This window comes from Pongo abelii, chromosome 4, assembly GCF_028885655.2.
Source record: "Pongo abelii isolate AG06213 chromosome 4, NHGRI_mPonAbe1-v2.0_pri, whole genome shotgun sequence".
Classification (NCBI taxonomy): domain Eukaryota; kingdom Metazoa; phylum Chordata; class Mammalia; order Primates; family Hominidae; genus Pongo; species Pongo abelii.
The window spans coordinates 174,919,843-174,946,179 of NC_071989.2; the positions used below are offsets into that span (position 1 = coordinate 174,919,843).

Sequence of the window (26,337 nt, forward strand, 5' to 3'; positions counted from 1 at the left end):
GTGAATTAACTGTTGTATATGACTTTGCTCCTTCCTTTTCCTTTTCTATTAAATTTGGATATGACAAAATTGCCCAGCTTTGGTTTCTGTTCTGTTGTGATTTGATTTGGTTCTCTTTCTTTCTTTCCCTCTCTCTCTCTCTCTCTCTCTCTGTGTGTGTGTGTGTGTGTGTGTGTGCGTGTGTGTGTGTGTCTCCATATCATTTGACCCTTCTCTGGATCTAGTAAGTTTGTTGCTAGATCCAGGAACCTCCCTACATTTTCCAGAGCAAAATAAAAATAAAGACACTTAATGAACACAGGTTTTCATTCTACCAGTCTATATGTTTGTGTATTTATTAAAGATTTTGTATCACTTTTTAAGGACAATTCAGTAACTGGTTATATGCTGGAAAGCAGATATAGCACTTATAGGAAGAATAAAAAATAGAAAAAAATGCTCTAATATAATGTGAGTGGCTACTTAGATCTAAGGATAAAATTGTCATGGACAGATTCACACTAGTTTCAAAAAGTCTTATGTCCCCTTCGACTTAAATGAAAGTCAAAATGATGTGTGCTGAAAAGCTAGGCAGGAAGGCTCAAAAGTAACTCTGGTTATTTTGGTCATTATGAACACACTAATGACACTGACATACGAAATGAGTTCTCTCAAAACTGTTTCATGAAATGCTAGAGTAGATACATCATTATTTCTAAATGAGTATATGATCTTTTAGTTACACGAATGTACTTAATACACTAAATATTTGAGTAGACTAAAATGGAATAGTATGCTGCAGAAGTTTGAATGCACATGTCCTTTTACTCAGTAATTCTACTGAAGTTTTTTTAGGACAGTTTTGTGTGGTGGCTAAAAATCTAGGCACAGACAAACCTGGGTTCAAATCGTAGTTCTGTTGAGGACTAATCGTGTCACATGGACAATGTGTCACCTTTCCCCAGCCTCCAAATCTCCATCTAAAACGAACATTTAGTAATGCTTGCCTCAAAATGTTGCTAAGAAGACTAAGCACATAAAGCATTTAGCATAGTGCTTAGTGCATAGTATGTGACAATGTCAGCTATTGCAATGATAAATATTATTATTGTTGTTATTATCTTGCCACAGAAGTATTCACACGATTTGACATGACACAAATGTCCATAACTACACAAAGCATTAAATAAATTGTTTCACCCAGTGTTTGGAATAACAACAAATCCATCTAAGAAGTGAAGTAGCTTTGTATGCACTGACAGTGATGAAGTTCCATTATATGTTACTGGTCACTATAAAAAGCAGGTTGCAGAAAAACATGTCTCTCACAACCCCACACTTTTACATACGTGTCTATGTTGCTGCCTGTTTGCATGGATTCATCAATGTGTTTGAAACGTTATATACCTGTTAACACTAGTTGTCTCTGGGGAGTAGAAATGTGAGTGGGAGAAAATAAAAGAAGCATTTCACTTTTCTTTTATAGATTTTGTTTCTCTCTGTGTTTGTGTGGCTATGTATGTCTTTACTTTTACACAAAACAGTGAGAAAAAGTAAACTTTCACAGCCTTTTTATTCAACTTGGAAGTGACCTTCCAAGTTTCACACCAGTAATAATGCCAATTTTCACCTATAAATTATGCATATATATAAGCATAGTCCTTTCTAGGCCCAGAATCCTATCATATTAACAGGACTTGTGCATGTATAAGGAAGAACCTGCCATAATTCTCAAATATTTTGTTTGCATTTCCCAAACTGACAATTTATTTGTAGAAAGTTTATTATTTTATGAAAATATATTTTAATGTTGTCTTTAAAAAAAGAAAGTTTATGACTATCATGCACTGTTCTTTTTTTTTTATTTCAATTTGAGAGCAGGCACTGTTTATTAACCGACCAGCTTAGAAAAGTAATCGGGGTAGACACCTTAGTTCATTCTTCTAACAAGCCTGTTGATCTGGTCCTCCCTGTTGCCAGCATTTCCACCTTCTACAAAATGAGTGGTCTTTTTCTTTACTCTGCCTGGTGGAAAAGGTAATTTGAAGGGCCACAGAAAGTTATTTGCTTCTTTGAAGCGTTTTCCAACAGTATAGATCTTATGAATCTGATCCTCCACGCAGATGATGCCATATTTACCAAGAGATCGGGCAATCATAAGCATTATCTGTCAAAGCAATTCACTTCTTATTGATTTTGCCATAACCACGCTGGTAGATTAGTTCATTTACTGGATTCAGATTTGGGTACCCCCATGCAATGTATGGCTCTACAATCCTCAGCATGTTAATCGAAGCCTTGTCAAGCTTCACAAACATCCCGTTGAAAATTTGACGAAGGCGAAGGAGCCACAACACCTTTCAGACCTCTGGGCTCACACCCTTGATACCTCTGATCCTGATGACAAACTCCAATTTGGGTTCTGCAGGTACATAGGAGTTGCCAGCTTTTCTTGCCATCCTCGTCATTCGAATTTCAGTTCTGTATATCTGCCTATATTCCTTGTGATAGTGCTTTGCTTTTTCCTAGGTAAGCTTCCTCCTTGCCTTTCAAAGCATCTTTTGGGCAAACTTCTTTCTCAGGCACTTGATCTTCAGCTCTGCAAAATTCCTTCGCTTTTTCTTAAGGGTTTCTGGCACAGCAGGAAACTTCTTCTCTTCTATAACCTCCATGGTTCCAGCTGAAAAAGAGGCATGCCCTTTTCTTTCTAATGCCATCACATTAGACAATCAAATTCATTGTCTCTCAGAACAATGCATTCTTGCCTTGCCCAAGTCAGTTTCTCTTCATTTAGCTAGGACTCATAATGAACCCTTCATTTTATCTCAAAATCAATATGCAATGGATCATGGAGATCATGTGTTCACTCCACAGATATTTATTACATGTCCACTCCATAGAAGAAATTGCCTTACCTGCAACACAACTCATTTGCGTCTTATAAGTGGTGGGAAAGGATTGAATTGACGCCTTTTTTCCACATACAGTTCATTTATTTTAGGCAGAGAAATGAGAACTCAGTGTAGTAATGTCCTCTGACCAGCAATTATAGTTTGAAGTCACAAAACCAGGTAGCCTTTAAGCAATGGGTTAATAACACATGCCACTGTGTACAGATTTAGATGATGGATGACTGGAATTTGAAGTAACTGGACAGCTGTCTGAACAGACTATTTCGTTATACGTGAAGGAATGGCATTTCTAACTATGATGATAATTAGAGTAGATGAAATGCATAAATCAGGGAAGTTTTTTTATAGCATTGGTTTGGGGGAACAGTTTTTAACCCTCCGTATGGGCTCAGTGCATTGGATTAGGAGCCAATGCATGTTGCTATAATAGGAAGGATGTGATATTCTTGTTTCTAGTGCTACATGGCATGTTTTTTGTATATCTGAATTCAGAGTAACACACGATGCAATAAGAATGTTCAGTTGCAATCAAGGATTTGAATAAAACATGCTTGATAATATTATAATCAGCATTGTTGTTATTTTAGCCATATAATTCCTGTAGTTCAAGTAAATTCCTTTTCCAATATCTCACAAATTTGTAACAACCCTCTTTCAGTTATCAATTGCCGTGTAACAAAATTCCCCAAACCTTAAAAGCTTCAAACAACCACCATGAACCACATTTGTTACCTCTCCTCATTCTGAGTTGTCAGGGATCAGTTAGTTGTGCTGATCTTACTTGGGAATTTTCACAAAGTTGCCAAATTCATAAGGAGACTCAACTTAGACTCTGGGAAGGCTGAACCCCTCTTCATCATCTTGCCATCCGAACGCCTCTCTTTTCCATGTGGTCTTTCTGTGTGGTCTCTCCGTGTAGAATCTCCAGCAGTGTAGCCAAACTTCTTATGTGGCAGCACTCCCAAAAGTCAGCTTTCCTGGAGGAAGGAAACGGATATTGCCAGTCTTCCTAAAGACTAGGCAGGTACAAATCAGCAAGGCTTCCATTCTGCCATATGATGTTGGATAAACCTAGACCCAGGCCAGCTCAAATTCAATGTGTGTGGGAATTTCTTGAAAACATAAATACCAGGAGGCATAGTTCTTTAGGGGTCACCTTTGAAGACCAGTTACCATGATGCCCTTTTTTACGGAAGGGAGCACAGTAATGTTGTGATGGCCTGACCACTGTCTGGGTTGACTCTGGCTCAAAGCTCCTGCCACTGGACTCTACATTTTTTTGGTAATCAAGAACCATGTTTTACATTTTGAGCAGTTTTTTATGCTTAGCAGTATCTCAATGAAGTTTAAATTAATGGTAAATCCAACTGCATCTCTTTCTCTCTCTTGTTTCTGCTCCTTTGTCACTACTACCTAAGTTTAGACTGTGTTATAAAACATAATGTAGTAGTTAATTAGGAAGAACTTTGAGGAAAGATTTATCTGAATTCAAACCCTAGATCCACCATTCCATCCATTTATCTATCTGTCTGTCTGTCTGTCTGTCTAGATGGAATGGTGGATCTAGAATATATATACAGACACATGATTTGGATTTACCATTAATTTAAACTTCATTGAATTACTGCAATATATAGATAGATAGATAGATAGATAGAAAGGTGGATCTAGGGTATATATGTACACCCACATGATTTGGGCTAAGTTAATTAGCATTTTAAAACTTGCTTGTAGATAAAATAGATATTTTATAATACTACTTTCATTAATTGAAATAATGCATAGAAGGTAATCTGCCTAAGGCCCAAGTCTTATAAAGCACTCAATAAATGGTAGTTGCTACTTTCTCTTAATTGCAGACCTGTAGTACTTCTTGAGTGTCCTGCTTTCTCCAGACTCACCTGCTTACAGTCTACAGTGATGTTAAATTAGTGGCCCCTAAAACAAATGAAGTATCCTATCACTCTTATCCCCCTCATTCCCCCCAGATTCACTGATTCTTTCTCCATAGTTTAAATTCTCTTAGCTTGGGATTCTCATTCCTTTAAAATTGTGCATTTACTTCTACTCCTCTTCTGAAAATGCAGCCAAACTGAATCAATTAGTCTTTCTCAAACTCTCCAGGTTTGGGGCCCCATATCTCTATTTTGCTTCTTTTACTTTTCTCTATGCCTGAAACGTCTCACTCCTGCCCCTCTTCCCCAGCTAAAGGAGGTTGTAATGATTCAGTCCCTGAAAATGTTCAAAAACATATATATCCAAAAATCACCTGAATGGTTTATTATGAGCACAGGCGCAAATGCCTGCCTGACTCAGCTATTAGCCCAAGTAGGCTAACTAAATGCCATTGTAAAAAATAGACCTCAAGAGCATAACACGATTGATGCTTTTACATTTTTGTGCATATAACTGTCCAGAGTAGGTGTTCAGTGAAATCTCAGGCACAGAATTTGTGGATGTGCATAACCCAGGTCTAAAAGCAGTTCGCATCACTTCCCCTCACATTCCACTGGAGAGGATTGAGTCATATGGCCCAAGGGCAGAGAAAGCTGAGAAATATAGCTAGCTTTCAGCCCAAAGAAGGGACAGTATATTTTGGCACATAGGTAGCAGCTTCTGATAGGTCACTTTATTAAATAAGTAACACACTCCAGATCTAAGAAAAGAGTGAGTTGTAAGGACCGTGACAAACGAGAAAGCTCTTGATGTAACTACAAAGGATAATGTTAGTCACTTTAAGCAACTTTTGCCATGGAGGAATGATTGTCAGGTCCAACCAGATATGATGAGTTCAAGAAAACCAAAAGCCAATTACTGTATGTGAAAACTCCACTTAAAAAATATCAGCAGCTAATTTAATCCTTTTACAAATACTGTGGGCTACATAACCCATTCACTGACTGAATCTGGCCAGCAGGTCCCTGGTATGTGAAGTCTGTTTTAGACATTGAGTCTGCTAAATTTTTGAAGCTACACACCTTGTTGTCCCTGGAGTTTTGATTCATGTAGAGATTCTGAGACAAATTGTAAGGGAATTGGGCACTATAAATTTTACTCAGAACATTCCCTAAATTCGCTACATATTTTAGGGAACAGACTTAAATTTTCCATGTTCCTTCTCTGTTCTACCTGCTAAACATGCTATGGTGTTCGTTACTCATGTTCACTTGTCTATGTCACACTCTCTGGACACCTGGTAGGATTTAACTTGCCCATCCCCTTTGGAGTCAGGTGTGGCCATGTGACTTATTTGGCCATTGAAATATGACTCAAGGTGACTTGTCCCTTGGAGAAGGAAGTTTTAAGAACCCACACTATACTTTGCTTAACAATAAATAAATAAATAAATAAACAAACAAACTCTTTCCCATGGTGATTGGCAAAAATCTAGATTCAGGCTGTTTTGTCAGCCTGGGGCCTAAAGTGACAACGGTCCAGAATAGAGCTCCCAGCAACCCACAAGATGCAAAGTGTGAATGAAAGAAAGAAAATATTGTTTTCAACCAGCAAGATTTGACGGTTGTTTGCATAGCATAATTGACCTCTCATGATTAATCTCCTCGCTAGTGACTGTGTTTCAACAACCGCTAATTATTTAGATGAAATATTATATATTATAAGGGTTTGGATTAGGAATTACAAGACTTGACTTGAAGTCCCCTGAAAGGGGGACTAATGAACTATGCAGCTTGGCTCACATTACTTCTCTCTGAGTCTCAGTTTTGCCATCCGTAAAGTCAAGTATGTGGTACTAGATAATTTTGGAAGCTTTTTAATTTACAAATTCCTCGCAGAATATCAGTTTAAAGTCCACCAGCAGTGACACTTGCACTCCTTCTGAATGATAAGTCAGTCCTTACTGATATACTATCATCAAACCCTATACTGTTACAGTGATTTTCCCATTATATTTGTTATCACAACATATTTTTTTTTTTTTTTGAGACCAAGTCTCACTCTTGTTGCCCAGGCTGGAGTGCAGTGGCATGATGTCAGCTCACTGAAACCTCCGCCTCACAGGTTCAAGTGATTCTCCCACCTCAGCCTCCCTAGTAGCTTGGACTACAGGCGCCCGCAACCAGGTCTGGCTAATTTTTGTATTTTTAGTAGAGACGGGGTTTCTCCAAGTTGGCTAGGCTGGTCTCGAACTCCCGACCTCAGGTGATCCATCTGCTTCAACCTCCCAATGTGCTGTGATTACAGGCGTGGGCTACCACACCCTACCCACAACTTTTAGATGTGCTTAAAATTATTAACTGTAACATTTTTGAGTGCAGGACAGAGTTCAACTAGATGTAATTTATAAGGAAAAATACCAAAACTCAAAAAGATTGAGTTGTTCCTACCACAAAAATAATTAGTAGGAAAATCTAGAACCTAAGCCTAGTGATTTCTGAGCATATGTTATTTTCCTATTACCATATTTGCAATCTAAATTGAATTTCCTGTAGCATGCTTTATTTATTTTATTTACTTTTAAATTTTGCCCTCCGAACACAGAAAATGCAATTAGGACGGTTCTCGGAGACAATAGGTCACTTTACACCACCCACCAAGAAAAATATGGAAGAACACATGGAGAATTCTCCTTGCTTTGAAGAAAATATTTCAATATGTCTTTTAGGAGAGGGAAAAATGAAAGAAGCAAGTTCAAGATGAGAAATCACTAGCCAGCAAGCATATTGTGATAAATCAGCCATAACATGATTATAGCAACTTCCTTGGGAAAGAAATCAATGCTGAATCAGACTTAGATAGACCAGAGGGATCAAATGGAGGTCAAAGGTACTTCTCCATCTCGAAATTGGATAATTATTACTGTTATTATTGTCAGTTGCTATAATATAATACTGGGAGAAATATACAGAGTCCCAGTGCTGCATTTATTGGCTGGCTAGACAAGTCAATCCATTACAAGGAAATAAATTCAAGCATATTACTCCATCCAAATATCAAGTGAATTAGGGTTATTAGAACAAGGTTAGCTGTGAGTCTCCTTTAGATTTTTTTTTTAAATAAGCAGAAAACATAAAGCAAATAAGCAATTTTGAAAGAAGAAATTGCATCCATTTCTTTTGTTTTGAAAATTGGACAGTAAGGCTTGCTTTAATAGAAAGTATACCAGGTTCCAGCTGGGCACTGTGGCTCAAGCCTATAATCCCAGAACTCTGGGAGGCTGAGGAGGGTGGATCACTTGAGGTCAGGCGTTCGAGACCAGCCTTCTCAGCATGATGAAACCCCATGTCTACTAAAAATAAAAAATTAGCTGGGCCTGGTGGTGGTGAGTGCGTGTTATCTCAGCTACTCAGGAGGCTGAGGAGGAGAAGCGCTTGAACCTGGGAGGTGGAGGTTGCAGTGAGCCAGGATCGTGCCATTGCACTCCAGCCTGGGCAACAGAGTGAGACTCCATCTCAAAAAAGAAAAAGGAAAATGGTATACCAGGTTGGAAATCTTGGATTTGAATGTAACCAAAACCAGGAAGCTCCGGACAGGCCTATGTGTTTCCCTTATTCATAACATTCAGTCAGTCACCAAGTTTTCCTATTATATTCCTTTAATAGTCCTAAAACCTCCGCCTGCCTCCATAATACTCTCACTGCCTGCACCTGGTCTTTAGCCTTCTTACCTGCATTTCTGCATCAGCCTCTCCTTTCATCTTCCTGCCTAAGCGTCACATGTTTCTAGAGCATTCTACTAAAACTAACTTAAATGATCTTTCTGAAATTCAAATCTAATCATGACGCTTGTGTCCTTTAAACTATTTAGTGGCTTCCCCTCATAAGTAATTATTTTCTAAAGATTGGGGCTCTCTGTCTTTTCCTTGCTAGACATCAGTCAAGCTGATTATCAAGCAAATCCATCTTTCATTTTCTGCTTAATATTTAATATTTGTTCTCTATTGCCCTTATTGGACTCTTAGCCTTTTGCTAGTGAGATATCTTTTTTTTTTTTTTTCCGCGGTTCATTTTGAGTCACGGGTGGGGTGTGTCAACAGAGGTTCTTTAGTTGTCAGTCTATTTGAGCACAAACACACCATTGCTGCTGTGAGTGGGTGCATGAGCCCTCAGTTATGTCATCAGCTTAGACCTTTCTACTTTCATTTGAAGTGTTGAGAGGGGAGCTTCCTCTGCGCTACAACAGTAATGTCAAAAAGTATACGCATAAATTTGTAAGAATATGCATGCGTGTATGTATGTGCATAGATCATGTGTGTGTGTATACAGTCATGTGCTACATAACAGTGTTTCAGTCAAAAACAGACCGCATGTACTTCATGTGTGATGTTAGTCCCGTAAGATTATAATACTGTATTTTTACTGTAGTCTTTCTATGTTTAGGTATGTTTAGATACACAAATACTTACCATTGTGTTATAGTTGTCTATAGTAGTACAGTAACATGCTATACATCTTTGTAGCCTAGGAGCAATAGGCTATACCATCTAGGTTTGGGTGATTACACTCTTTGATATTCGAATAACAACAAAATCACCCAATGACATATTTCTCACAATGTATCTCCGTTAAACAATGCATCACTGTTTATACATTAGTCACCCACCGCTTATCCTTGGGGAATATGTTCCAAGACCCCCAGCGGATGCCTGAAACTACAGATAAAACTGATCTCTCTATAAACTGTTTTCTCCTGTCCACACCTATGATAAAGTTTAATATATGAATTAAGCACAGTGAGAGACTAACAATAATAACTAATAATAAAATAGCACAACTCTAACAAGATACAATTGTCTCTTAGTACCTGTGGGAATTTGGTTCCAGGACCCTCCACAGATATCAAAATCTCTGTATACTCAAGTCACTTTTATAAAATTATGTGGTATCTACATATAACCTATGTACATCTTACCATGTACTTTAAATTAGCTCTAGATTACTTATAATACCTAATACAGTGTTAAGGCTGTGTAAACAGTTATACTGTATTGTTCAGGGAATAATAACACAAAATGTCTGTACGCGTTTGGTGCGGATGCAATCATCCTTTTTTTCTGAATATTTTTGACCTGAGGCTGATTGAATCCATGGGTGCAGAATCCATGGATCTGGAGGGCCAACCATACTGCAATAAAAGTTATGTCAATATGGTCTATTTCTCTCAAAATATCTTATTGTATTGTACTCACCTATTTTCAGACCACTACTGACCACAAGTAACTGAAACTCGTGAAAGAGAAACCGAGGATAAAAGGGACTGCTATATACACCTGTGTGTGTATCCAAAGCATGGTAGCCATTCCATTCCTGAAAAATAATTTATATAAGTTATAACAATAGAAGGAAATCAACCATATATTTGTGAGTAAAGAGGCCCAAACCTTAGATTTCATGCTCCAGAAACACCATCAATAGATTATGAAGCCCATTCTTTTAAACAACCGATAGTCTTGACCTACATAGCAGCCTTTTCTTGTCTCTTGATCAACTCAAATGCAGATGTAGCACAAACACAAGGAAGTGAATGCCCTATAAGAACTCTTCAATGAACAGAATAAATTAGTGAAGAAATGATCCAGCTTTCCATCCTTCAGTGGAAAGTTCAGGTAATCTACATGTATTTCTGAGAGTTTTCAGTGGGATTGAGCTCCATTTTTCCACCAGGGTGTCTAGCTCAGTAACATCAACTGTAGGGTTTTCCCCTGCCCCTCCCTCCCTCTGATTGCTGGGACCACCTTTCAGATAAACTAGGAGAACCCAAAGTGTTGTCTCAGACACTTTCAGAGGCACACAGAATAACGCAAATCTGCTTTTGGTTATCTTTTCTACTAAATAATTCATGATTGATTCTATGCTCTGGTGTCTTAGTCCATTTGTGTTGCTATAAAGGAATACTGAAGTAAATTATTTTAAAAAGATTTATTTGGCTTATGGTTCTGCAGGCTGTACAAGAAGCATGGTATTAACGTCTGCTTCTGGTGAGGATCTCAGGAAGCTTCCAGTTATGGCAGAAGGTGAAAGGGAGCAGGTATCACATGGTGAGAAAGTAAAGGAGAGAGGAGACGGAGGTGCCAGGTTCTTTTTAATAGTCAGATATAGCAGGAAATAACAGAGCAAGAACTCTCATTACTGCAAGGAAGGCACCAAGCCTTTCACGAGGCAGCTGCCCCCATGAACAAAACACTTCCCACCAGGCTCCATCTCTAACACTGGGGATAAAATTTCAGTAGGAGATGGGAGGTGAAAAATATTACAAACTATATTATTCTACCCTTGGATCCCCAAATCTCATGTCTTTCTCACATTATAATATACAATCATTCCTTCTTTATAATCCCCAAAAGTCTTAACTTCCAGCACCAACCCAGAACTCCAAAGTCTCACTTAACAGTCAAGGAAAGATCTGCAGCTTGAGTCTGTAAAATCAAAAATGAGTTATTTACCTCCAAAATACAGTGGTGTACAGGCTTTGCATAAACATCCCATTCCAAAGGGGAAAAACTGGCAAAAAGAGGGGAGTAACAGTCCCTGGGCAAGTCTGAAATGCATCAGGGCAGGAATTAAATCTTAAAGCTCCCAAATAATTTAATTTGACTCTATATCCCACATCCTGGGTGCACTGGTAAAAGAGGTAGACCACCAAAGCCTCAGGCAGCCCTCTCCCAATGGCTTTGCTGGCTGAAGCCCCATATGGCTTCTCTCACCGCTTGGAATCAAATGTCTGTGATTTTTCCAGGCTAAGGGTACACACTGTCAGTGGCTCCACCATTCTAGGGTCTGGATGGTGGTGGCTCTCCTTCCACAGCTCCACTAGGTAGTGCCCCAGTGGATACTCTCTCTGGGGACTCCATCTCTACATACCCTCTCAGCCCAGCCTTAGTCAAGGTTCTCTGTAGCAGCTTCACCCTGTGGCAGGCTTTTGCCTAGGCACCCAGGCTTTCCAACACATCCTCCGAAATGTAGGTGAAACTGCCAAGCCTCCTTCACTCTTGCATTCTGCATGTCTGCAGACGTAACACCATATGAAAACCATGAAGGCTTATGGCTTGTGCTCTCCAGAGAGGTGGCCTCAGCCAGACTTGGGGGCCTTTGAAGCAAAGATGGAGCCTGAGAAGCCAGGACTCAAGAAGCAGTTCCAGAGATGGTGCAAGGAAGCTGCAGGCACCCTACTTCTGGCCCCAGAAACCATTCTGTCCTCTCAAGCCTCTGAGCCTGTGATGGGAGGGGCTGTCTTGAAGGTCTCTGAAATGCCTTTGGTGCCTTTTCCCTATTGTTTTGACCATTAGCACCTGGCTCTCTTCTATCCTCATTAACCTTTCTAGCAAGTAGTTACTAGAAGTCTGCTTGGATTCTTCACCTGAAAACACACATTTTTGCCTCTACCATGTGGCCAGGCTGTGAATTTTCCAAAAGTTTTATGCTCTGCTTCCCTTTTAATTTGAAGTTCCAACTTTAGGTCATTTCTTTGCTCCCATATGTGATTGTAGGCTAACAGAAGCCACCCTGCCACTTCTTGAATGCTTTGCTGCTCAGAAATCTCTTCTGCCAAATACCCTAGGCCACCACTCTTAAGTTCTACCTTCCACAAAGCCCTAGGTTATGGACGCAGTGCAGCCAAGTTCTTTGCAAGGGCTAAAAATGGGTGACCTTTGCTCCAGTTCTAAACCAGTTCCTCACTTCCATTCTGAGACCTCCTCAGCATGGTCTTTACTGTCCACATTTCAATTAGCATTTTGGTCATAACCACTTAATCAGTCTTGAAGAAGTTCAAACTTTCCCTTCTCTTCTTGTCTTCTTCTGAGCCCCCCAAACTCTTCCAATCTCAGCCTATTACCCACTACCAAAGCCATTTCCACATTTTAAAATATCTTTATAGGAACAACCCATTCCTCAGTATCAATGTTTTTGTCTTAGTCTGTTGGTGTTGCTATAAAGAAGTACCTAAGGCTGGGTAATTATAAAGAAAAGAAGTTTATTTGGCTCACAGTTCTTCAGGCTGTACAAAAAGAATGGCATCAGCATCTACTTCTAGTGAGGGCCTCAGGAAGCTTCCACTCATGGCAGAAGGTAAAGGGAGGAAAGCATCACATGGCAAGAGAGGTAAGAAGAGAGAGAGGAGGTAAGTGCCAGGCTCTTTTTAATAATCAGACCTTGCAGGAACTAACAGAGTGAAAAACACTCATTACTGTAATGAAGGCACCAATCAGTCCATGAAGAATCCACCTCCATTACCCAAACACCTCCTACCTGGCCCCACCTCCAACACTGGTGATCAAATTTCAACATGGGATTTGGAGTGGAGAAATATTCAGATTAAATCACCAGGTATATAAGATGTTATTTAGTGATCTATAATCTTATATACTATGCAGTAAAAAAGCTAGAACAATTGATATGTAAAGGAGTTTCAAGAAATTGTCTTAAATAATGTTTAATTAGTAGTTGATATCATTCCAATGTGCTCTTCAGTATAATTTTACCATAGGGTATAAGCACATATTATTATTCATATGTATCACTTTATTTTACCACTAACTTCCCCTAAATTAAAAACTTATTTGGAATAAGACAACTTTCTAGTGTGAATTCAGGATAGAAGTTGAGTTTTAAGGCTATACATCTCTATTTGTATATCATGCAAATGAATAGCAATAGGCATAGACAGTTTTACTGTTAACTAAATACAGGGGGCTTTTGATTTTACCACCATGTGAAAGTTTCTATCTACTTCTGAAAATAGCTGCCCTTTTATTTTTTATATCGTAATGGTTCATCTTCAAGGACTAACAAGAAAGGGTATTTTGCTATCCCTGCAGAAAGAAAGGCATATAGATTTATGTAATTCATAGATATTGAAAAACAAGATACTCTCTCCCACACATAAAATATGAGTTCTAGTTTAACCTTATCTATTTCTTTTATAAAGCACATTCTGTGTATTAAAGTTAAATATCAACATATGTAAATTAAGTTTGGGCTAACTAGGTTGAGTTCAGTTTGCCTGAAATAATCGTTCTTTGTTCTTAGTTATATGCACAGATACAAACATTAAAAGAGAAAAAAAACCTGAGTATAACACTTCAGTGTCTGTGATTCAGTGACAAATGCCTGAAAGTCTTATCTTTTTCATTAGAATAATGACGCAATGAAATAATACACACTGGCTTCTGCTCCTAGCATGTGCATTTCTGCTAAGGAAAAGTCACAAATGCAGATTTCATTTACTAAACTACTTGCATGCTTCCTAGGGATGTGGCAGGCAAAGAGAGAAAATAGATACAAATGTTTGGACTTATTTGCTAGTTTGTGATAATTAATATTTAGATGTCTGTCTTCTCTTGTTTTTAATATATTATTCATCTTGATACATGTGTTTATGTGTGTATGTTTGTGTATTCAATTCAACAGATGTATTATGCACCTACTATTTGAAGGTTCAGTGATAGATGCTAGAGGGAATACAAAGGTGAATGAATAGCAAGTCTTATTTTCACAGAACTTATAGATTAATTAGAGGAGATATATATATCTTTATGTTCAGGGAGAACTTAACCCAACCAGAACTCACGCTTAGAGGCAAACCTGGATCTGACATGAGGCTATTTATAGTTTTTATTCTTCTTTTATGTTACTATTCATACATTTGCTATGAAGATAATAACGTTTGATTATGGCACACTATCCCTGACTCCACGAGCGTGTTATTAAATATACACACATACATGCCAAATTACCTTTCTAAAATCTAAATAATTCTGAATTCTGAAACACATCTTGATGTATAGGTTTTGGATCCAGGACTAATACTGAACAGATCTGGCCTGCCATGTTTGATTGTAGCCAGTGGGAACTGCAGTCCAACCCACTCTACTTCCACATCTGGGGCTCTGTTGGCCTGGAGAAAGCTGTTTTTATATTTGCACAAAGAAGTTTTCTTCTGACAAGCCCTGCCTGGGAAGGGAACAATGGGACCTCAGGAGATAACTTTCTCTAATATGTTTCTTGAAAATTGGCTGAGGTTTTGAAGGAGATTAAGTTTGAGGTAGGACTGATCACAAATCTGATAGGGGAAGGAATGTGTGAAGAAGATTATAAGAAAGACTTATGAAGAATATTCATGTAATAGTGTTCCTTGAAACCATCCATCTAACAGCAATGGCAAGAAGGTAGCTAGAAAAAAAGAGAGAGAGAGAGAGAACAATCGTTATCATGGCAGAAAACTCCCATTTACTCCTTATGACAACAGTAGGAATAGAGCGCTTTTATTACCCCCATTTTACCAATTAGAAGATTCATATGTACTGAGGAATTTGTCCATGACCACATAACTGTGGGTTGTGACAGGAGAAATGTAACACAAGCTGATGCCACTTTAAAGCTAGTACTCTAACCACTATACTAAGTTGGAATACTAGACTGGGAGCATGATAAATCTGGGTTCTGTTGCTAACTGTGCCAGCTCTCCACAGCAATTGTTGCCCCTTAGGGTTGCAGAGTAGCGGGGACCAAAAACAAAACCCCAACAACAACAAAAACCAAGTTGTAGAGAATAGCCTCAAAAGACTGTTTAGTGTTTCGTGATGGAGAAACCAGCTCTGGTTACCCCAATTCTAACTGCGATCTTCTGTTTGGTTTCCCTACTCCTCAATAATAAATGTTAGTTAAATTCCCTGAACTCCGACTCCTCATCTTGCAAATGAAGTAGTCGGAAAGAGTAACATTGTTTTTCTTCCAACTCTCTTTTTTTTTCTTTTTTTTTTTTTTTGAGACAGAGTCTGGCTCTGTCACCCAGGCTGGAGTGCAGTGGCGCGATCTCAGCTCACTGCAAACTCTACCTCCCGGGTTCACGCCATTCTCCTGCCTCAGCATCCCGAGTAGCTGGGACTACAGGCGCCCGCCACCACGTCTGGCTAATTTTTGGAATTTTTAGTAGAGACGAGGTTTCACCGTGTTAGCCAGGATGATCTTGATCTCCCGACCTCGCGATCCGCCCGACTCGGTCTCCCGAAGCGCTGGGATTACAGGCGTGAACCAACGCACTCGGCCTCCAACTCTCTTACGTGTAAAAGTTTTTCACCAAGTCCATTACTTGACAAACTTAGGACAGGCTGGTTTGAAGTCTTATGAAAAGTTTCATCTTCTCCTACATCTTAAAATCTTTGGCAGTTTTCCCCTATGCTTTCTATTTGAAACTGTTGACTCTATTTTTATCTGTTGCACAACTTTTTATCTTCTGAGCTACCCTAGTTTTATCATCAGAGCATTTCAGTATGTACAAACAGTCATATGATATTTATTTCCACATTGAATTAAATTTAATTTGTAGTTATATTTCAATGTCAGTTTGATTTTCTTATGTTTATTGCTTTCAAAATATTGGCTTCATTCATTCATTCATTTATTCACTCAATTTCTTCAAAACATATTGAGCTCCTACAGTGTTCCAGGAACTCTAAGAAGTACTCAAGATAAAAAGATGAATAAATCATGTTCTTTTGAAACTAATAGTTTACTTGGGTGTATAAATTAGCAATTGCCGGGGCAAGTTGTTTTTAGTACAAGTATTATAGAATAATGAAGACCAAAAAAGAGTATTTTTTAAATTATCTTTCAGTGGATCTTAAGAGGGCACCCCCGAGTTGGTAATTATCTGAGTGATATCTGGAAAGGTGACTGAGATAAGCCTGGTAAATTAGAACAGAAAGGGCATTTCAGGTAGAAAGAGCATTGTTTTATTTGTGTTATTTTATGTTTTATAATTATTGCCACCTCAATTTTTTTCATTATAGTTATAGGAAGACAGTTCAAAGTAGTGAATTGATCTTTGTTTTTCATAGTTTCCATAAAATTAATTACAGAGATTATGCTGGAAAAACTACCACATGTAAGCCATTCAGTTAATTTGGGTTCTCTTAAATTTTATATGTTATGGAAACCAAATAAGAAATGGATGATATGTCTTGGTTAAGTTATTTAAATGCTATAAATTGATGTCTATAAAATATATTTCCACTGTTCAAACAACTACACTATTAATAAAAATCTCCATGCTGATCCCTTGTTTAAGTCTCTTAGTTGCAAGCAGCAGAAGTCCACTCTGGCTGATTACTCAGTCTATTAAAATAAGCCTGTTTCAAAGAATTTCTAGGAAAAAAAAAGAGACTCCATTTGAAACTGAAATTTTAAAAGCAGTGCCACAAATCCTGCCATAAAATTGATCTGATGAGAAAATCCTTTGCCTTTGCCATAGAAATTTAGCCATTACACTGATAACTTGTATTGCAGGCATTTTGGCTCCCAAAGCTTAACTTTACTACAACTTATATTACCAAAATTAATGTCACTGTGGCTTTTGCTTTAATGGTCCCAACTACCTGAAATAATCACTTGCACATACTTAAACCCCTGAATTCATTCTACAGAGCAACACAATTATTTACTTTTTTTCCCACCCCAAAATCTCCTAGGCAGAGATACATGAAACCTTGTTTATTCAATAAATTCTTATTGAACACTTACAACTATGCACTTAAATTTTGTGAGCAAAATATGTATTTGATTTATTGTAATCGTTCTCATTTTAACATACATCAAAAGTGATATGTACAAGGTACAGTGGTTGGCCAAAGACACAAGTAGTCTTCCCATGAGTAATTGAGGTAAGCTTCATAGAGGAGGAGATTCTTCATTGTTCTTATATGATACATACATATATCAAGTCATCAAGTTATACACCTTAAATATGTGTATCTTAATTTATTTTCTGCTGCTATAGCAGAATATCCAGACTGGATAATTTATAAAGAACAGAAGTCTATTTGGCTCATAGTTGTGGAAGCTGGAAAGTCCAAGAACATGGCACCATCATCTGACATGGGCCATCCCACAGCAGAAGGCATCACGTGGTGAGGAAGTGCATGTGTGAGACAGAGAAGAAGGAAGCTGAACTTACGAGAAGCTCACCCCCACGATAATTAACCTACTCCCTCAATAACAACATTAATCCACTCATGAGGGTGGAACTCTCATGGTCTAATGATCTCTTAAAAGCCCCAACCCTTAATACTGTTAAAATGGCAATTAAGTTTCCAATACATGAACTTTTGGGGGATAAATTCCAAACATTGCAATTAACAATTTAAAAAAGTAGTAGCCTAGCACAGGGAGTAAATGCATCATAGACAAAGGCATTGAGCCAGAAAGAGAATATTATGTTCAAGAGCCTGTAAGTTTTATTTTGTTTATATCTCAATGTTAACATTTACCTTGTGCCATAAGTATCTATTTCAGTATATTTTTTCTCCAGTAGTTTGTGAAAGCCTATTAGGACAATTTTTTTGTGAATACTAATATCCTAATGTCATTATGTAAAGCGAAAATATCCCTTTAATAATCCAAAGGTAATCAATGATATAATAGGTTTTTTTTAAGCAATTGAAGTTGTTCTGCTGCAGTGTGTTTCTGTAATGTAAATTAGCTCATAAATGATTGATAAATAGGGAATGCTGTCATCTAAATGTAGAAGTTGCAATTTTTCCAGCAAGTTATTGATTTTTACCACAAAGTAACAGCAGCTGAGTGCAAAGTATATTGGCAAAGCTGAATGAAATAAGGAACAGAGGAACTGAATGCTGTCCACAGGCCTATAGTTTCTCTTGGCACAGTTTGGCAATGTACACCGGCTTAGACAAGCTTTTCCTCAATATTTGTGTATTCCTAGCTCTTCAACATTTTTCTACATCCCTTTTTATCAAATTACCTACATCACACTTTATTTTGAATGTAAATTGCTTTATTCAGAACAGCATTTCTTTAAATATTTTAGAAGTTTAATTTTTTAAGTGAGATATTTTAAATAAATTTTATTATTATTTTTATTACTGGCCTGGTTATATTTTAAATTGTCTGGCCAACCCCATTTTCTCCATACGGTTGGTAATATTAATGTGTGATTTTTAGGACTACGAGACTTTTCTGGAATTCTTACATTTTGTGATTTCTGAAAATTGTTTTTATGAAGAAAAACAGGGAAATCATTCATGAAATATTTTCAACAGCATCATGTGGAAGGAAAAAAGCTTTTCCTCCCTATTTAAATAACAATCCATGAAAAAAATTAAGAAGAAAATCTACTTGCCGTCATTCCCCGGGCAATCCAGTTAATCTACTATTCACACAAATGCTTTCAGATAGATCTTTACCCCCACAGTAAAGCCATATCCAGTGCCAAAACACAGAGTACAAAAACAAATAAATGTTAGAACAGTGAATAGCAATGTAGTCCAACATTTTGTTTTGATAATTGGCACATCCCATGCAATAAATTTCTGGCACCATTCAATTCAGCTGTTACTCTTGTGCTACATTTTTTCCTGTGCTGTCTGTTGCTTTCTGTCTTTCCAATTAGATTTCAAACTACTTAAGAGACATATTTTATATTTCTGTATTTCTCAGGATTTAGCAAAATATCAGACAGAGTATGGGTATCTGAAATTTGTTTTCTAGTTGATTTGTAAGTTGGGCTGACTTGCATTAAACTTAGAGAAACAATTATTGAAAAGAGTTGCCTTTCAACACTCGAATTAAAAGCAGACAAATCAAAGTGAAGGAATATGACCCATCATTCACTCATACATAAAACATTTTGTGGTTATCTCTTTGGGTTTTAGAGGATATTACTTTCTTATTTTGTCTCTAAGTCTAGTCCCTGCTAAGGTTAAGAATTTCAGAGAGCTACAGAAGAGTATTATGCCCCCTCTGTGTTGACAATTTTCTTTATTATTATAGACAAATAATTGTTTCTGAGGTTGTTGGCCTGAGTCACATTTCTCCTGGTAGAAAGGCTTTGTGTGTGTGTGTGTTTTCTTTTTTTCTTCTTTTTTTTCAATCCCCTTGGTAGAAGAAAAAATTGCTTCTCCTTGGTGGCTGTATATTTTCATCAAGCCAAGAATGTCAGCTTCAAAAAATAATTAATGCAGCTATTATGGCTTCTGTAGGTGATTAAATTGCTGAAAACATATATTGACACGTTGCATCTTTTTTTTTTTTTTTTTTTTTTTTTTTTTAGGAGTGAACTAGCATTCTCCATACCCTTCCTAGTCTTGTACTTGGTTACATTTATTTGCTTGAGCAAAAATAGGACAATTATATAAATATATATGGTCTAGGTAAGTGTGTATGCTTCTCAGTCATGACGTTGATGTCTCTCCATTATTATTTCTAAGCAATGCTGGAAAATCCCAGTCACATTCATTTTGGATTGCATCTGTATAAATGAAGGAATCCTGGTGAGAATATACCTGCACTTGATGATGTGAGATTTTGCCAGTTATTTCAGGACACATTTCAACCTTATGATACCTTTTGTTAAAAGCCTTTGAAAAGAGAGATTATTTGAGGGATTTAAGGCTATTTATCATAGCCCAGAGACAGATGTGCTTTGCTGGACAGCTATAATACACCATATGGTTAGTCACGTCAGCATATGTACTGGAAGAAGGACCCTCACAATCTAGTGACCCATATGTAGCTACAAATTAGAAGAGAAAATAAAATAGACATGTTTTATTATACTTATTTTAAATTTCACTGAAATTTCCCTGACATTATAAACTAAAATTTTCTGTTAGGTAGTAAATGCAGAATTACATATCTTTATAGTAGCCACTGTTATTAGTGAATTGTGCTGGGCACCAAGTTTTCCTGGCATATTGCATACTCCAAATTTTCTGAAAACCCACCTAATTAGAACAACTGAAAAGAGGTGAGCTACTACTACATTATTTGTTAAGGTTACAGTACCACGATGTTTCGGAATTGCCACAAGAATGAGTCATTATGTAATACTGTCTGCAATTGACTCTGTTTTCTTCTAGTTTTAAATGTTGCACCAAAGGAAAGAGCATGGTGCCTTTAGGAGACTTCTTAAAATCTCTCTATCTCAAATTTCTCAGTATCACTCCATCCCACTATGGAATGTAATCAATGGCAACCATCAAAGACACACAGCAGTCATAATTCTTGGTGGTCCAATAAACCTCTCGGTCAACTCCAGCTTTCCAGCTGGCCTATAGATGGATGCCTTAAATTTCAACATTATACAACCCAGTTTTGTTAAGTATTGTCCCTGGTATTCCATTTTGAAATGCAAATGATGTCCAATAACCATGAATGCCTTATCTCTTAGTGCAACTTCGTATCCCATTTTTATTTCTAAATTGTGAAGTTTGCGGCAGAATGAGTAAGTAGAAGGAGTGACACTGAAAGACTAGTGGTAGATGGAACCCAAAGGCAAAGTACAGGACATGGGAGAAACTGGTTTCTGTCTTTACTCTGTAACCTGAACTTGCTTTTTGTTGGCTACCATTTTTTGGAAGATTAGCTGCCCAGAGAAAAGGGAACTCTCTTGGGAACCAGAAGATTTGAGTATAAGATCTAGTCATTAGTTGTATGATTAATTATTTGTGTGTCTTTGTCTTTTGTTGTTGTTATTAGTGTGGTTAAAAAAGAAAGTGATAAGCAGTCCCCCATTTAATGTACTGGAAGTAAGATAATAGAGAAATGGACTTCTATTTCACAGGTTGTAAACTGATGTCCCACTGATAACTTCGGCTCACAAGATGGGCTCTTTTTAGCTTAAACACCATCTAAAATGTTTTTGAATCTTTAGTTTAAAAAATTGTGCATAGAAATGTGTATATTCTGCTTCTTATAAAAAAGCAGAAGTTCTGGGAACACTGTGCCGAGTTGGGTGGCTGCTGTCCCTGTAGAAAATGAGTGCTCTACAGGTCACCATCATCACCATTCTCTGTTATTTACACCTGGATGCCTTCACTCGTTTATGTTACCTACATGACCACACAGGCTTTTGAATTTCTGATTTTTGAATACTTGTCATGGTATTACTATAAAATGACAAAGTAGAGTAAGAATGGCTTAGACATCCAGGAAAATATGAAATAGAATCATGGAGAATATTTTCTCCCTCTTATTAACTCATGTTTTCTTGAATTCAAAATGGAGAATGAGAATGTTTAATAATGTTAGCATTCATCTCTTTCTTTTCCTACCTACTCTGAAGCCATGACACATATCTCTAGTATCAAAGAACTGTTTGCTATTTCTGGTAGGGTCCATGGTGACAAGGCAGAATTTGGAAATGCCCACCAGGCCGAAAAATACAGAACCCTGTCTTGCAGTTTCTCAAAGGAGAAGAGCATCAATATTGTCAAGCTTAAATTGTTTTCTTTCAAACTAAAAGCGAACATGTGATTTTGTTTCATTATTATTAAAGGCATTTATGAAAAAAGTCTTTGCATAATGAAATATTTGATACCAGTGTTATAGCCAATACTCCTGAGAAAAGAATAAGCCTGATTCCTAATCATACTTTGTTATGTATTTTAAACAAGAAACAAATTTTATTAACTTTACTAAAAAAATGTAAATATAATGCCTTTGGTTCATAAATGAACAATATGGCTCTGACATTTTCTCATTTTTTTTTAATAAAACTAATTCTGTATCCTATTTTTGGAGATATAATAAAGTTTTATGCATTTCTTCCATTTAAAATGTTAAATATCAACTGGAGTAAAGACTGGCAAAGAACATGTAAAAGGAATGGACGTGTTATTTCTCTTTCCACGTATTTAGATTTAACTTTTCTTCTTTGATTATTAAAAGGAAAATCTTATTAATATATTTTAAACATTTTTAAAATTATAACAATTTAAATCTATAAATTCCCTTCTAAGCAACACTTTAGCTGCTTCCCACACATTTTGATATGTGTTAAATTTGTATTCTCTTTAAAATTTTTTTGTAATATTTTGTGATTTTTTTAGCTATAATTATATAAAAGTATGTTGACAAGTTTTCAAAATTTAGGTTAATTGCCTAGATACTTTACCATTATTGACTTCTAAATTAACCCTGTTGAGGTAGTAGATTTCAACTTTTGAAATTGATTGACACATGACTCATGTTGTGACACATCTTTATGACCTTTCCACGTGCACCTGAAAAAATTCTGCTTTCTGAAGTTGTTGAGTGTAAAATTCTGTAAATGATAATTAGTTCAAACTACTTTATAAGGTTGTATGTGTTTCTGTATCTTTATTGATTTCTATTTGCTTAATCATTTATTTAGATTGAGAGAAGAGTGTTAGAATCTCCAAATAGGTCATAGATTTGTCTCTTTCTACCTTTAATTCTATCTAGTTTTGCTTCACGTATTTTGAAAATCTGCTGTTACTGCGTAAGAGTTTATGATTGCTGTTTCCCTGATGAATTTACCTTTTTTATCATTATGGGATGACTTTCATCGGTTTTTATAATAATCTTGACTTTGAATATCTTATCCAATGTAGCTACACCAGCCTTCTCATGTTCATTGTGCAGAGTATGCCTGCTTGCTTTCTTGAATATGCGATCTGGGCTTTCATTTCCAAGTGCCTGACTCTCCTATGGTTTTAATGGAAAATCCAGCATGCATCTTCTGCCCTTCTAACCAAATGGATTCCAGTCTCTGCCCCTAGCAGTTGAAGTACCTGCCTACATTTCTTAGCCTTCTAGCTTCCTGCCTTTTAGGGATTTTCTGGAATATTTCCTATTCATATTCAGCTTAGAGGTCAGTCAAGTATTTGATAGGAGTTCACACTCAAAGTGAGAGCTTCTTCGGCTGAGAGGTTGTCCCTGGATTCCATCTCCTTCCATTTCTAGCCTTTTTGGGAGCCCTGAGTTCCTTCCTCTGACACCCAAGCCACTAAGCAGTAGAGTTTTCTGTTTGAGTTTTAGCAGGTTTGTAACTCACGCAGTGAGGATTGCCCTTGAGATATATAAATCCACACAGATGGATCTCAACAGTTTACTTCATTCAAGAGTCAATCCCTAGTTTCAGCCTGCTTTTGATGACTCAGTGAGTTTAAAGTTCTTATCTGTAAGACAATGTGTCCAAAAAAAATTCTACACTCCCATTAATAGAATTGAAACCACCTATACTCTAGCGGCAAATTTACACTCAGATGGTTGAAAGTGAAATGTGTTAAATCAGTGTTGTTGCAAAAATTCAAAGGGAATCCTCTATCTCCCTAGGTTGTGTCTAAGTTCAAATACTTTTGTGTATTACTACAATTGGTCACACAGCTGACACTGTGTGCATAAGATAACAAAAAAGTCCACATTTGTTCCAAGGAAGGGAACTAGCAAAACTTATGATCTAAGAAACAGTTATTCCTTCATATTTCCAACACGTAAATATTTGTACTCACTCTGCTAAGTGCTGGGGAAAAGTGATAAACAAGTAAGGCAGAAATCTTTATTCCTATGACACACTTGGAGGAGATAAGCAAAATTAAATTAGATCAGACAGTCACAAGTTATGTGAAGAAAAATCAAATAAGGCATAAAGAGAGATGGACAAATCTATTTTTTAGAAAGTGGATTCAGGCGTGGCACGGTGGCTCAAGCCTGTAATCCCAGCACTTTGGGAGGCCGAGGTAGGTGGATCACGAGGTCAGGAGTTCAAGACCAGCCTGACCAACATGCTGAAACCCTGACTCTACTAAAAATACAAAATTAACCAGGCATTGTGGCATGTGCCTGTAATCCCAGCTACTTAGGAGGCTGAGACAGGAGAATCACTTGAACCCATGAGGCAGAGGTTGCAGTGAGCCGAGACTGTACCACTACACTCCAGCCTGGGTGACAGAGCAAGACTCTGTCTCAAAATATAAAAAATAAATAAATAAATAAATAAATAAATAAAAAGAAACAAAGAAGGGATTCAGAGAAAATATTTCTGAAGAGAAAGCAGAGGTATGAATGAGGTTGGGGACAAGCCTGGGTGAAGTTTGGAGAAACATGCTTCTAAGCAGAAGGGACCACAAGTACAAAGGCACAGAAGCTGGAATGGGAAAGAGAGTCATTGTGGCCAAATAGCAGGGACAATAATGGAGAATCACTGAAAGGGTCATTCCCTCCCACCAAGAGCACACCCATCAGTTTATCTCCAGGTGCCCTACAAAATTATCATTTTCTCTATTTTTTCTGACATGAAAAAGGTTGGGAAGCACTGCTCTAAGATGGCTCTCAGGACACTTAATTTCATCTGTATGAAGACTGCATCTCATCGACAGGTCAGATTGGCTTGTCTTTTAGAATGAAGAATTCTTGAAGCAATAAATGAACTTACAATTCTTTACAAATATACAAGGCATCTAACATCAGCTTCTTCCTTTTTCTCCCTTCACTGGATTATTTTCACTTACCAAAATTTCTGGACATACATGATCGCTAGCAATCTCTTTCTATTTCTGTTTAGAGGAAGACTTTGAACTAAGAAGAAGTCAAATTCTAGCATTCATGTCAACATTCTATTCAATATTTTTATGTTTGACTTTTAGATAGCATGCATTTTTTCCCTTCCACTTAAGTCAAACAATCTTCATATTCTTCCTGATTATGGTGGAAGCTCTGGAAGGTGCTGACAGTTTGAAAACAGTTTAAATCTAGTTGCTTTTTCAGAAAAAAAAAAATCAATTTTCTTCTGTGCTGCAAGGTTTATTAGGTAAATTTTAAGTTTACTATAATAAGAAAAATAACTTATTGCTTCAAGTTGAATAGCATACTTTTCCTGCAACTTGAGAATATTTTAATCAGTAATATTTGTTAAATAAAAAAATTGTTTATGAATGCCCACATATAGGTTGTGTTCACATTTTCCTGATAGATATAAGCTAAGAATGTCCCCATTATTCAAGTAGCCAATAAATGTCCCAATTCTGCTGACAAGAAACTAAGAAATACATTTTGTGTTTAGGAGGAACTGATACAATTTGCAGTCACTACCTGCAGGCAAGCACACCTGTAAACACCTGCCTTGAGACAGATCTGTGTTTTAATAGAGCAGTAATAGTAGCTTTCTCTCTCTCATATATGGAAATATAGCTTCTAAACCACAGTAGCAGGGCTAGGCTTTGATTTTTTTCCCCAGTATTCCTAGTGTTTCAAAATCAATTTTCTGAGTACCTATTAGGGGACAGACATCCTTTCAGTCAGTGAAAATAAATAGATGAATGTGACATATTCCATTCCTTCTCTGAACTCACAAGAAGTAGGAAAAAATGGATTCAGATACAAGTTACGATACTAATTCTCTTTGACAAATGGCTATAGTGAAACTGTGAATCTAAGTAAAACAAAGTTGTAGAAGTTCAGAGGTTCTATCTTAGAAGAAAATGGCCCTGGGAAATGTGTTTCTACTTATTAAATTAAATTAGATCAGACAGTCATAAGTTATGTGAAGAAAAATCAAATAAGGCATCAAGAGAGATGGAAAACTCTATGGGATTTCTCCCAAGAAAAGCTTCCCAAGGTGTGGATACATGAGCTGTTTCTTGAGAGTAGGCGTCATCAGTAGAGAAATTGTTTGGATCCATTATAGACTTAGAAAGTAGTATGAGAAACCATGGACACCTGGTGTTTTC

The 26,337-nt window shown here is 37.1% G+C and overlaps 1 long non-coding RNA gene and 1 pseudogene across 1 annotated transcript in view; one reads left to right on the plus strand and one right to left on the minus strand.

Annotated features, from left to right (window-relative positions):
- LOC129059610 (uncharacterized) overlaps positions 1 to 26,337 on the plus strand; it is a 1,962,070-nt gene that overhangs the window by 1,773,933 nt on the left and 161,800 nt on the right. The window lies entirely within an intron of this gene.
- LOC100449386 (large ribosomal subunit protein uL30-like) lies at positions 1,910 to 2,651 on the minus strand (annotated as a pseudogene).